The sequence below is a fragment of the Pteronotus mesoamericanus genome, unplaced genomic scaffold (genome assembly GCF_021234165.1).
Source record: "Pteronotus mesoamericanus isolate MK-2021 breed Mesoamerican mustached bat unplaced genomic scaffold, CSHL_Meso_final contig_78, whole genome shotgun sequence".
Taxonomy (NCBI): Eukaryota; Metazoa; Chordata; class Mammalia; order Chiroptera; family Mormoopidae; genus Pteronotus; species Pteronotus mesoamericanus.
Window position 1 is genome coordinate 4,924,719 of NW_026555258.1, and position 11,230 is coordinate 4,935,948.

The following is an 11,230-nucleotide window of genomic DNA, read 5'->3' on the forward strand; positions in this document are numbered from 1 at the left end:
TACAATGTAGTAAGAGAAATTGCCTTCGAACGGGGACTTCCTGTTCCTGCACCTGGGAATCCCACCACCGTGGGGCGTGCGGACTACCGAAGGGGGGGCGGGGGGAGCCTGGGGTGCATCTCTTTGTCAATCGCTGTAACGTTGTTGTCCTTCCGGCGGGCAAGGGCGTTTCATATTGTCTTTAGAAATCATTAGACACCAAAGCTCTTGCAGGAAAACCTCGACACTCCTTGGGCTCTGCCATTTTGCCAGCACTCATATGGCTCTCGGGTGACCCTTCCATTACATCTATTAACTCCCCGCATATAAAATTTTGTTACACCTCTCACAAAGGGGAGTGCGTCTGGGTGTTTAGATCCACATTCGGTTTTAAGGCCATATGTTCGGATTTCATAAACTGTTCGAGCCCAGCGTGACTGCCGTCTTGTGTCCCTGGCGCTGGAAGGCTGGTGCCTTCTCCACCCCCCACTGCCCTCTCGTCCTTATGCCCAGAGGCCCCGTTCCCTTCACTCTTTCTAGCATTGCTCTCTTGGAGCACTGCCTGCCGTGTCTAAATTGTTAGTCGGAAACGTTCAGAACCCCCAGCTTGACCCCAGGAGAAACTTGGGAGGGTCGCACTGCTGTAGATAGGGCTGTGCCCTTCGGTTTCGCTGCTGGCTGAGGTTTTCAGGACCAGAGACAGCGCGCCCTGGGCCGCACCCGTTTCCCAGGCAGCTCAGGGTTTGCCTGCGGAGAGGTACCCTCTCGCTGAGGGCCTGGGAAAGTGCCCACGGCTGGCGAGACCGGCTCCCGCCCGGTGGGGCACAAGGGGGCGCTGGTGAGCTGTTAGTAGGAGGACGCACACATGGGTTCAAAGCCCGACTCTCGCTTAACTGCCTCTGACCTTCAAAAGGTCCCGAAAAATTAATGACAACAGAAAAAATTCAAAAACCTAGCTTATTTTAAATGCCAGCTGTTTACCCGAAGCCCTGTTCTCATCCAAGTCTTATCAGTGTGTATGTTATACAGAGAGGCTCTGTTGCATACAGAGGGGCACATGGTATTTGCTGTTCTTTTCGTGTTACCTTGTAGACAATGATGCAGGGTTTCGTTCTATGAAATCTTAATGGGTGTGAGCTCAAGGGCTGCTGACCTGCGTAATAAGCAAAACACAATGAGGAAAGGAAATCTGACATGCAGAGGTGCCCAGTGGCCAAGGGAGGGACTTGAGTCAGGATCGGAGTGCCCGCCTCGCTCGCTCCTTCTCTCTCACCACTTTCCCCCTGTGGATCTGCCCCATCCTTCTCTGCACAGCACCTGGCTCTGTGTGCGCCGGTCCTGACACCCAGAGGGGCCCCGCACTGGCTTCTCTTCCACCTCACTCTCTCAGCCCCAATCCCAAACTCCCAAGGGGAGGGGTTGGATTGGCCCCGCCTGGATCAGGTGACCCCTTGATCCAATCAGCTGTGGCCTGCGGTGGGGGCCGCACCCCTTGGGGTGAACATGGCTGCGCCCACAGTAACCATGTGAATGAGGAGAGGGCTGTCCCGCAAAGGGAACCGACGCGCACCCGCCTCTCCGGTGTTGGCGTTTGGGTGCCAGAATGCCCCGCTCTGTCAGCGCGGGCAGCTGTGCAGTAAATGCTCAGAACGTAGTAAGCAAGCTTGTCTCTGACTCTCCTCTGATACAAAGTCTCCACGCCGGCCACACCGTTCTCACTCTGCCCAGCAGCGCTGCTCAGCCCTGCTTCCAGCACCTGCGTTTGTTCGTTCATTCGCTCACTCAACCAGTATCCTTTGAGCACTGGCTGTACACCAGACATTGTGTAAGGGTGGCCCAGACCAGGCACCTCCTCCCTGGGGCTGCGCCAGACAAAACAAGGGAACAAACACACTGCTGTGACCACTTCGGATGGTCACGCGTGCTAGTCAGGAAAAACTCCTTTCTGGACCCACTGCCTTCTACTCATGTGGTAGGTTCCTTGGGCACCTAATTTAATTTTTCTGGATCTCAACTTCTTCACCTGTAAAGTTGAGATTTCCACGGCTTGTATCCGTCAGAGTTCTCCAGAAAAACAGGCCCATGGAATATACATTTACTCTAAGGAACTGGCTTTTAACCATCGTCCCCTTCAAAAGAAGCCAAGGATGCAGTGCTTTGCCCATGGCGGGGAAGGGGGTGTCTTGCGAAGAACAGTGAAGGCTCTCCGGGTTTGCCCTGCTTTCAGGCTCACGGGGACCTGCCACAGAGCTGGCAGGGACGTGCCCCTCCTGGGTCAGAGACAGAGACTTCATTTCTCAGGATGCAGCTGATGCCAATACACACTTGTGACATGAATGGACAGCTGGGTGCTCTCCAGTCCTAAGCTGCATAACCAAGAAACAGCAGCCACCCAGATTTTGGGGGAGAGCGACAGCCCCTGAACTCAGCTTAAAGAGGTAAGGGAGCGGACACGAACATTTCGACAAACCTGGCACGGCTGAAGATGTGCGTGCCCAGAACGCCACTCTTTGAGCCTTCACCACTGCACGTGAAGACAAGCCAAGTGTGGGCACGGCCCACTGGGGTTAGTGGAGGGGCTGCTGGACGGGGTTGCTGAGCCTGGGGCTCTGGCTGCCCCCGCCCCGCCCCATCTTCCCACCTGTGTCCCATTCATGGCAAGGAGGGCGCACAGTCCAGCCCTAGAGGGACCCTAATTTTCTGTCACTAGAGAAATGGGTAAACAATTTAGTTCTACAATGGAATATTACATAACAGATAAAAATGGATGCGCTTTGCTCTGGCTGGTGTAACTCAGTGGACTGAGTGCCAGCCTGCTAACCAAAAGGTCACCGGTTTGATTCCCAGTCAGGGTACATGCCCGGGTTGCGGGACAGGTTCCCAGTTGGGGGCCTGCAAGAGGCAACTGATCAATCTCTCTCTCACACATCAACATTTCTCTCCTCTTCCTCCCTTCTCCTCTCTCTAAAAATAAATAAATAAAATCTAAAAATAAAAAAAGATGAAAAGAAAAGGGATGCACTTGAGTTTAGGTCCCTGTTTGGGCACCAAAAAAGAAAAAAGAAAGAAATGGGCGCACTTGAGCTTTGTGTATCAATGTCTATGAAACCCAGGAACCAGAGTTGAGTGCAAAAGAAAAAGTAGGCAAAGAGTATGTACAGTACACCATTTATTTACACATTAAAGTATACAGTGCTGCACGTTGTTGATGGATACATTCATGTGTAGTTAAAGTAAAAACAAAACATGACAAGGAGCTGATACACTCCAGCTTCAAGGTGGAGGCGACTCTAGGAGGGGAAAGCCAAAGGGATGGGGCTTGGAGATTTAGTTTTATTAAAGATACAGAGAGCTGAAAGAAATACAGCAAAATGGAATGTCTATTAAATCTGGGATTTTATGTTATTTCCTTTGATGAAATAGTTTATAATTAAATAGAAGCGTTAACGTGGCCTCCAGAGAGATATCTTGATGCCATCTGGAGAACCTGGCCTCTGGTGACCAAGAGAGTGTTGGTATTTTTGTCCTGAGACAAAGGCTAGAAGGTATTTATTTCCCCAAACCTTGCTCACCTCGATGCATGTCAGAGGGAGGTCAGGGCACTTCCCCAATATGACCACTAGATGGAGCCAGCACGCAGGGTTAGAAATGCGGAGCCTGGCTTGACCCAGCAACTTGAACCGAGGAAAAGGCGATTTTTGCAAGAGAGAAGCAGAGAATTCATTCAAGAACATGAAAGGCAGGTAGAGGTAGAAAACAGCACCCACGTAACAAAAGGACCCTAGCTGAACTAGCAATACCATTCACAGGTGTTGAGAAAGTACCATTTTCTAATCCTTGAACTTACGGAAGATGCAGTCCTTAGGCATTAAATCGATGTCAACAAGGGGTTCAGGGAAACTCCAGTTCCCACGTCTGACTGATACCATTCCACTGAACAGCCGAGACGCGCGCGCACCCTTGGAGGGCGGAACGATTCGTGTTTAGTCTCAAGTGCCGGGACTTTGGCATAAAGGCCCAGAGTCCACATCCTGGCTCTGCTTCTGAGCTGTGCGACCAGCCGCGCCAGGTCCCAGTCTCTCTGGGCCTGAGTTTTCTGACCTGCGAACTAGGAATAACAATGGCGCCCAGTGCAGAGAACTGCTGCACGGCTTGAACGGGAGTGTACGCGATGTCCCTGGCGCACAGGAGGCCTTTGATAAGCGGTAGAAACATTAGGCCCTAAAGCCCAAACCACTCTAAAGCGTGGGGTTCCAGGGAGAAGGTCAAGGCTGCAACGAGGAACCAGGGGGCTGAGTCGGTGGGAGCGCTGTGCTGAACACCAAAAGGCTGCGGGGTCGATCTCCCATCAGAACACCTGCCTAGGTTGCGGGTTCGATCCCAGGGCAGGGTGCATGAGGGAGGCACCTGATTGATGTTTCTCACATAGATGTTGTCTTCTCTCTCTCTCTTTCTTTCTCCCGCTTTTCCTCTCTCTCTAAAATCAATGAATATATTCTAGAGTGAAGATGAAAAAAAAAAAACCAAAAGGAAACAGGAACGTGGTGAACAGAGTTGAGTGCTTTCCTGCAAGGCACTGATGACCGGTACTCAGCCTTGGGAAAGGGAAGCAGCCAGATATTTGATACCATGTAAATGAAGAAGCACTGGAAACATGCCACCCTGGGGTGGGGGGGGGGGGGCGGGGAGAGGTGGAGAGAGTGACACCACTCATTTCTTCCTTCACTCATTAGACAAGTATTTTGAGAGCAGCTTGTGGGGGGGGGGGGGGGGGGGGAGGCAGGGGCCCGAGGACACAGTGGTGAGCCAGAGAGACAGGGCCACTCCCTCCCCTGGGGACATGCCGCCCAGTCAGGGCAGAAATATGTGGTGAGGATTTGAGCAAAGGAGACTTGAGGTCTTGTGGGTGTGGATTATGGGCTGTGTGTTCACTAGACGTGGGTTAGCCTTTCAAACATAAGGCTCTTTGGGGGGGAAAAAATTAGTCAACATGTTCCAGCCCGGTGACTTTCAAAACAACATCACTGAGACACATTTGCATAGCATATTGCTCTCCTTCTAATGTGTGCAATTTAGTGATTTTAAACAAATTTACAGAGTTATGCAACCATTAACAGACATCAGTTTTCAAACGTTTCCTCATCCCAGGATGACCCTGCATGCACGCTCCTCTTACATCCTGTCCTCGCCCCGGACAAGCACTGGTCGACTTTCGGTCTTCAAAGCTTTGCCTCCCCGAACACTCCCTACAAACTGGGCTTCTACAGTGAGGTCTCTTGAGTCCTGCTCCTTTTCCTGATCATATTTTTGCGGGCCAACCATGTCATAGCGTGCATCTGAGATAGTTTCTTTTTACTGTTGAACAGCACGTATTCCACTCCAAGGCTAGCTCACACTTTGCCTATTCGCTGAGGAGTCGACATTCAGGGGGTTCCCCATTTCTGTCTGGCCCATCAAACGCACAGATGGCACAGCTTCCACCAGCTCCCTGATGCAAAATGTGTGCGTGTGTGTTTTATGGGAGAAGCCCCGTCGTTGTAACAGAGTGTCAAAGGGCACTGTGACCATCCCCCCAAATGCTGAGCAGCAGGACTAAACGAAGCTGGTTTGGTGAAGTCAGTCTAGAGGAGGTGGCGCTCTCTCTCCTGCTAGTCAAGGAGTGTGGATGGGCCTTTGCGTGGGGACAGAGCTCAGAGGCTCTGCTGGTGGAGGCTGGAGGTCAGCGGGGAGCAATGGCCAGGCCAACGCGATCCCGAACCCACCCAGCGTGCGCAGCCCAGCAGGGATCCGGGTCGGGGTACTGAGAGTTTGCTGGTGGCAGGCCTCCTGGGAACAGCACTGAGATGCGCCGGGCTCCCAGGCCGGCCCAGGGCATCTGCTTACACAGGACCGCAAACCGTGGTTAGGGGGCCTGAGAGTGAAAAGGGTGGGGGGCGTTCCCAGGACTCCCTTTCTTGGGAAACTGATAGCATTTTATTGTGAGGAGGACAAAAACGTTTCGAACCTTCAGAAAACTAAAAAGAGCGCCGCCCCGAAGGCCCTCCGTGCGATGCGCCAGCTGCCGGCATTTCCCCACGGGGCCGCCTCCTTCTCTCCTTTTTTTTACTGACCGATTTGTAACCCTTTACGAACGTCGTTAAACTTCAACCCCAAACCCTAAGTCATGTATCTCCGAAGGTCAAGGGAACTCGAGTAAAACCACAAAACCACCATCTTACCGAATTTCATTTCAGTACGATAAAAGTACCTATTACGGTGTCCCCATTCAGATTTCTCCAAGCGTCCCAGTGATGTCCTTTCGAGTTGTTTTTCTTTTCATCCAAGAGCCAATCAAGGATGAAGCCTTGCATTTAGTTGTCATGGGAAACGGGACTCAATTGAACCAAAATGAACGAGACTGCTGGTCCGTGTGAGACCTTGAACCGGCTAGATCCCCGAGGGGCACGCCGGGCGCACAGCCCGCGCCTCATTCAGCCCTCGCGCAGCCTGCGGGGGGCTCCTGCCCACATTTCACAGAGGATCGCGTAGCTGACGTTGAGCGCTGAGCCCGGCCAGGTCTGGGAACATGAAACGCTTGGCCCGCGGTCTTGCAACTTCACAGTGGAGGAGCCGGGATTCGAACCCACTCTGCCGCCTCTGAGCGCCAAGGCGCCGAAGCACCGGCTCTAACCACGCCTCGTGTCCCAGGTCGGGCCCTGTCCTGTTGCCCATCGCGCTCCGCTGTGTGGGGAAGTGCCCCGGCAAGCACCGCACTCCCAGCCACCAGAGGCTCCCACAACTTTGCTTCGCGTGGAATCAAGCTGCGCCAGGGGAGTCCAAGGCCGGCAGGTCGTAAGAAGAACCCAGGAGACATGCCAGAGCCAGGAGCAAAGGGCACCCCCTACTGTCCAGCCCCGGCGAAGCCAGGGCACAGGGCTCTGGGGCGCCCCCCTCCGCCCGTGCGTGCCCCCCTTTCCGCCCCCACGGTTCTGTTTTCCGGGGGGGGGTGCACCTCTCCACCGCAGACCTCACAGAGGTTTCGAAGGGCCCTGAGCCACGGCGGGGGGGGGGGGGGGGGGGCCTAACAGAGGGGGCTGGGAGCCTCGGGCTGCCCCCCTCCCCCATCACTTCCTCTGACCTGAGAGCTTTGAAAAGTATCCGTAGTGCATGAATGTATTTTAAAACATTTTTCTTAAAAAAATTACAGAAACAGGATATGTGTATGAAGACATTTAGAAAATAGAAACAAACAAACAAAACAGACAAAAACATCACATCCCCACCACCCAGACATCACCACTGTTCAAAAGGGTCTAAGACTCATCTGGAACTTTACCAGACACGCATGGGCTGACGTCAGCGTTTCGACTTCTGAAATGTACGCCCACAGATGACGTCACTGGATGATGAGATGCTGTGGTTTTATTGGAGAATGTTTATTGTTCCTAGGAGAGGCTGATTTAATTATATGAATGATATTTCATTTGAGGGAAACAAAATGCCCTGTTTTTATGACCTATTTTAATCAACAATTTCCATTTCAGAAAATCCTTATCTCAGCTAAAACAAGATTTTATTAAGACTTCCAGTGCTGAATGGGTATTTACTTTGATTAGAGTGTTGGCCAGATATGTGAACTTTGCAGGTTCGATCCCCAGTCAGGGCACATACAAGAATCGACCAATGAATACATGAATAAGTGGAGAGCAAGTCAATGTTTCTCTCTCTCCTCCCCCACATCCCTTACCTCTCTAAACTCAATTTTAAAAAAATATTTAAAAAAGATTTTTCCAGTGAAGCCTAAGTTGTCCTTTACAGCTGATCTGTGGGCAATACAGGGCCCAGGGTCACATCTGATTGCATGTCCTTGAGGCTCTAAGCTAGTGCACCCCTATTGTAATGGTGACCACGGGAGAGACTGGGCCAGATGTCCTATGGAAAGCCCTATCCTCTAGATTTGTCACTTGCCATCTCCTGGTGTCGTCAACATATCCGTCCACGCCCTGTGTCTCCTCTAAATGGCAAGTTAAAGCAAGGCTGGATGGTGGTCCATATGGAAATTTCCAACAGTCCAGAGATACGTAACCTCAGAAGAGGTGACTTTCTGGTCCTCCTCCCAGACAGGAGCACTGTCCCTGGCTGGGCATTCCACCTTCCAGGCATAAGGACAGTGTGCATATGGCTGTCCCTATGTGGAATATTTGCTTTTGTTTGTAGGAGAGATGGGACTGATACAATAGCAGTAACAAAAAAGTTACCATGTATTTCAGCCATCTCTCTTGAGGGTGAAGCTCCATCAATATAACCTGAGATCACATTGGCTTTGGCTGACCCCAAACCATGCTTCTTTGGTGTATAAGCAGCTGTTAAGCCCCATGTGGCGTGTCTGGGGGATTTACACTCAAATTTCTTGGACGAGAAAAGTAACATCTACCTTACTTAGTGGACTTTCAACCCCTTCCGCACACCCACAATCCCTTCTCCTCTTCTAGAGTGATCTTTCCAAAACCCAGACCTGCAGCTGCTCCGCATCCTCTTGTGGTCCTTGCTGCTCTCGGGATGCAGCTCGGTCCTCTTGCCGGGCACTGCCTCCTGCCCTGTGCAGGGCCTTTGCATATTCTGTTCCCTTTCCTGGGCTGCTTTCCCCACTAGGGCTCTTTCCTCGACAGCACTGTTAGCTCTCGCTCTTGAATGTATCTTTCTCTGGGGAGAAAAGACAAATCACTAAAAGCAGTTGGTTTCTTCTTCTTTTTTTTTTTTTTAAGATTTTATTTATTTGTTTTTAGAGAGAGGGGAAGGGAGCGAGAAAGACAGGGAAAGAAACATCAGTGTATGGTTGCCTCTCATGTGCCCCTCCTAGGGGACCCGGCCTGAGACCCAGGCATGTGTCCCAACTGGGACTCGCACCGGCGTCCCTTTGGTTTGCAGGCCGGCACTCAACCCACTGAGCCACGCCAGCCAGGGCAGAACAGCTGGTTTCAGGCCAAGGTTGGGGGCAGCCGTTTCCTGTCTGTGTGCCAGGGACCTGGGTGCTGGGATTTTATTTTATTTCTTTATTGAGATACAACTTACCTAAGTAAAGTACACAAACCTCAAGCACACAGCTCAATGAATTGTTTTTTTAACCTATGTCGGCATCCCTGTAACTACCACCCAGATGGAGACACAGAAACCCCTCAGCGCCCAGGAAGTTCCCTGGTGTCCTGTCCCAGCCAATGCCCCTCCCCCGCCCCCGGGGAACCACGGCTCTGACTTCTGCCGCATGCTGGCTTCTCCAACACCTAACGGCCAGCCCTTCACTGAGGCCTGTCACCTCTCTGTGCCGTACCTTTCTCACCCCTGCACCTCTTATCTGGACAACAGCCTCAGCCTCCTCACCTGTCCCCTCTCCTCTGACCCCCACCCCCACCCCCAGCAGCTAGAGACCTGACCAGGTCGCCCTCCTGCCTGAGACTCCCCGGCGGCTCCCTAGTGCCCTCAGGGAAGTGCCAGCCCTGTGCGCTGGGCCCCACAGCTGATTGTCACCTTGCCCTGGGCACCCTGGGCACGTTGTCCCCAGAGTCCTCACCACAGCCCAGGTGAGGGACCGGAGGCAGGATGGGAAGTCACTGGTCCACGGTGCCAAGGCAGCGATTGGCGGAGCTGCGACACACCCACAGGTTGTCTGACCCCCGGACCCACGCTCTTAACCACTCTGCCACCTCTCCATGAATGAATGAGTGAGTGAATGAATGAATGAATCAGTAAATGAATGGTCTGTGACCAGGTATTTTTCCAGAAATACAGGTACCCTTTGGAAAAATCCTATGTGCCATCACTAACCAGCTGGACTTATCTACAAGGTCGCTTTCTTGGTTGGAGAAGAGGAAAAGGAGGAGCAGAGGGGGAAGGGCAGGGGAGGAAGCGGGGGAAGAGCGGTGCAGGACCGAGGCGTCACTGGAGAGGGTGCCTGCCGCACTGTCCTGAGGACTGGCCTTGACCCCAGCGGAGGGGAACATCTTTATCCACCCAGGACCTGAACCTTGACCTGAGCAGGGTTGAGAGGCCGCAGAGGGGCCCCCAGCAGGGCCTGTGGTCGGAGTGAAGAAAGCAATTGCATAAAAGTGAAGTCTCACCACAGCCTGCCCCGCTGAGTCACAGCGCAGAGGGAGGAGGAGGACCAGAGGCCCTGGCGACCCTTGGGTTTCAAGCTGCCGAGGCCTCCAGCGCGACTCTGCTGAAGTCATCACTCGTCAGGCAGAGGCGCCTAGGGACCCGGTAAGAGGCGAGAGAGAGGGCCGGGGCTGGCCTGGCAGGGCTCCAGGCTGGGCTGGAGAGAGGTCTGCTTCCCGGAGCGCCCCAAACCACTCCTGACGTCGGGGTGCCTCTGACACAAGCCCTGTGTCCCTGGCACCCAGCACAGCGCCTGGCACTTAGCGCTCGGGGTTCAGGGATTGAAGGGATGAATGGGTGAAGGGCTAGCAAGGCGCCTCTCTGGGCACCCTGGTCTCGCATCGTGATTCTGTGCCCTTCGGAAATGGCTGTCCTGGGGCCTCGCACGCCCTCGGTTCCCATGAAGAGTCGCCTTGGCATGCCGGTTACAGGCCTGTCACTTTCGCCTGCTCCGGGTGGGTGGCCCGATTGTGCAGAGCTGGGGAATGATTAACAGCTGGGTGCAAATTTGGCATCCAGCCAGGAGGGAGAAGCGTTTGTTTTTTTTTTCCCCCTCTTTAGGATAATGTGCAATTCAGAAGCCAAACACTGTGCGGTCCCCAGGGCTGGAGGGGTTGCTGTGATGAGGTAGGAGGGCCAGGGTCTCCCTGGGCAGTCAAACTGGGCTGCCTCGGCCTCTGGCTGCAGCTTGTGCTGGGGATGGCAGGGGACAGCAAGGGACATAGCTGGTCCCTTCCAAGCTCCAAGCCCAGAACTTCCAGAACACCACTCCCAGCCCAGTGCTCTGAGCAGAGCCGTGGATCGTAGAGCCCGTGACGCTTGACAACAGTTTTGAGATGGACCCCCCCGCGGAACGGGAACCGGAGCTCCTGGGAGGTCAGAGCTCCAGCTGGGCACCGCGCCCCAAGATCAGCCCGATGGGTCTGCACACCATGTTCTGGGCCTCGGCCCCTTCGCAGCCAGACCCCCTCCTCACCCGGGCTCCCCGGAGAGCCTCCCGGATATACATGAGCAGCCTGTAGGCATGGCTGTGGTTTAGCACAGAAATTGATTTGAGGCCCTTCACTCCCCTGAACGTCAGTTTCCGTGTGTCTTAGGTGGGGGTAGTAGTAGAGCCACC

General features: G+C 53.5%; 1 pseudogene; it reads right to left on the minus strand.

Annotated features, from left to right (window-relative positions):
• Positions 1-126: 126 nt before the first annotated feature.
• LOC129079473 (ubiquitin-conjugating enzyme E2 variant 1-like) lies at positions 127-1,801 on the minus strand (annotated as a pseudogene).
• Between the last annotated feature and the right edge of the window lie 9,429 nt (positions 1,802-11,230).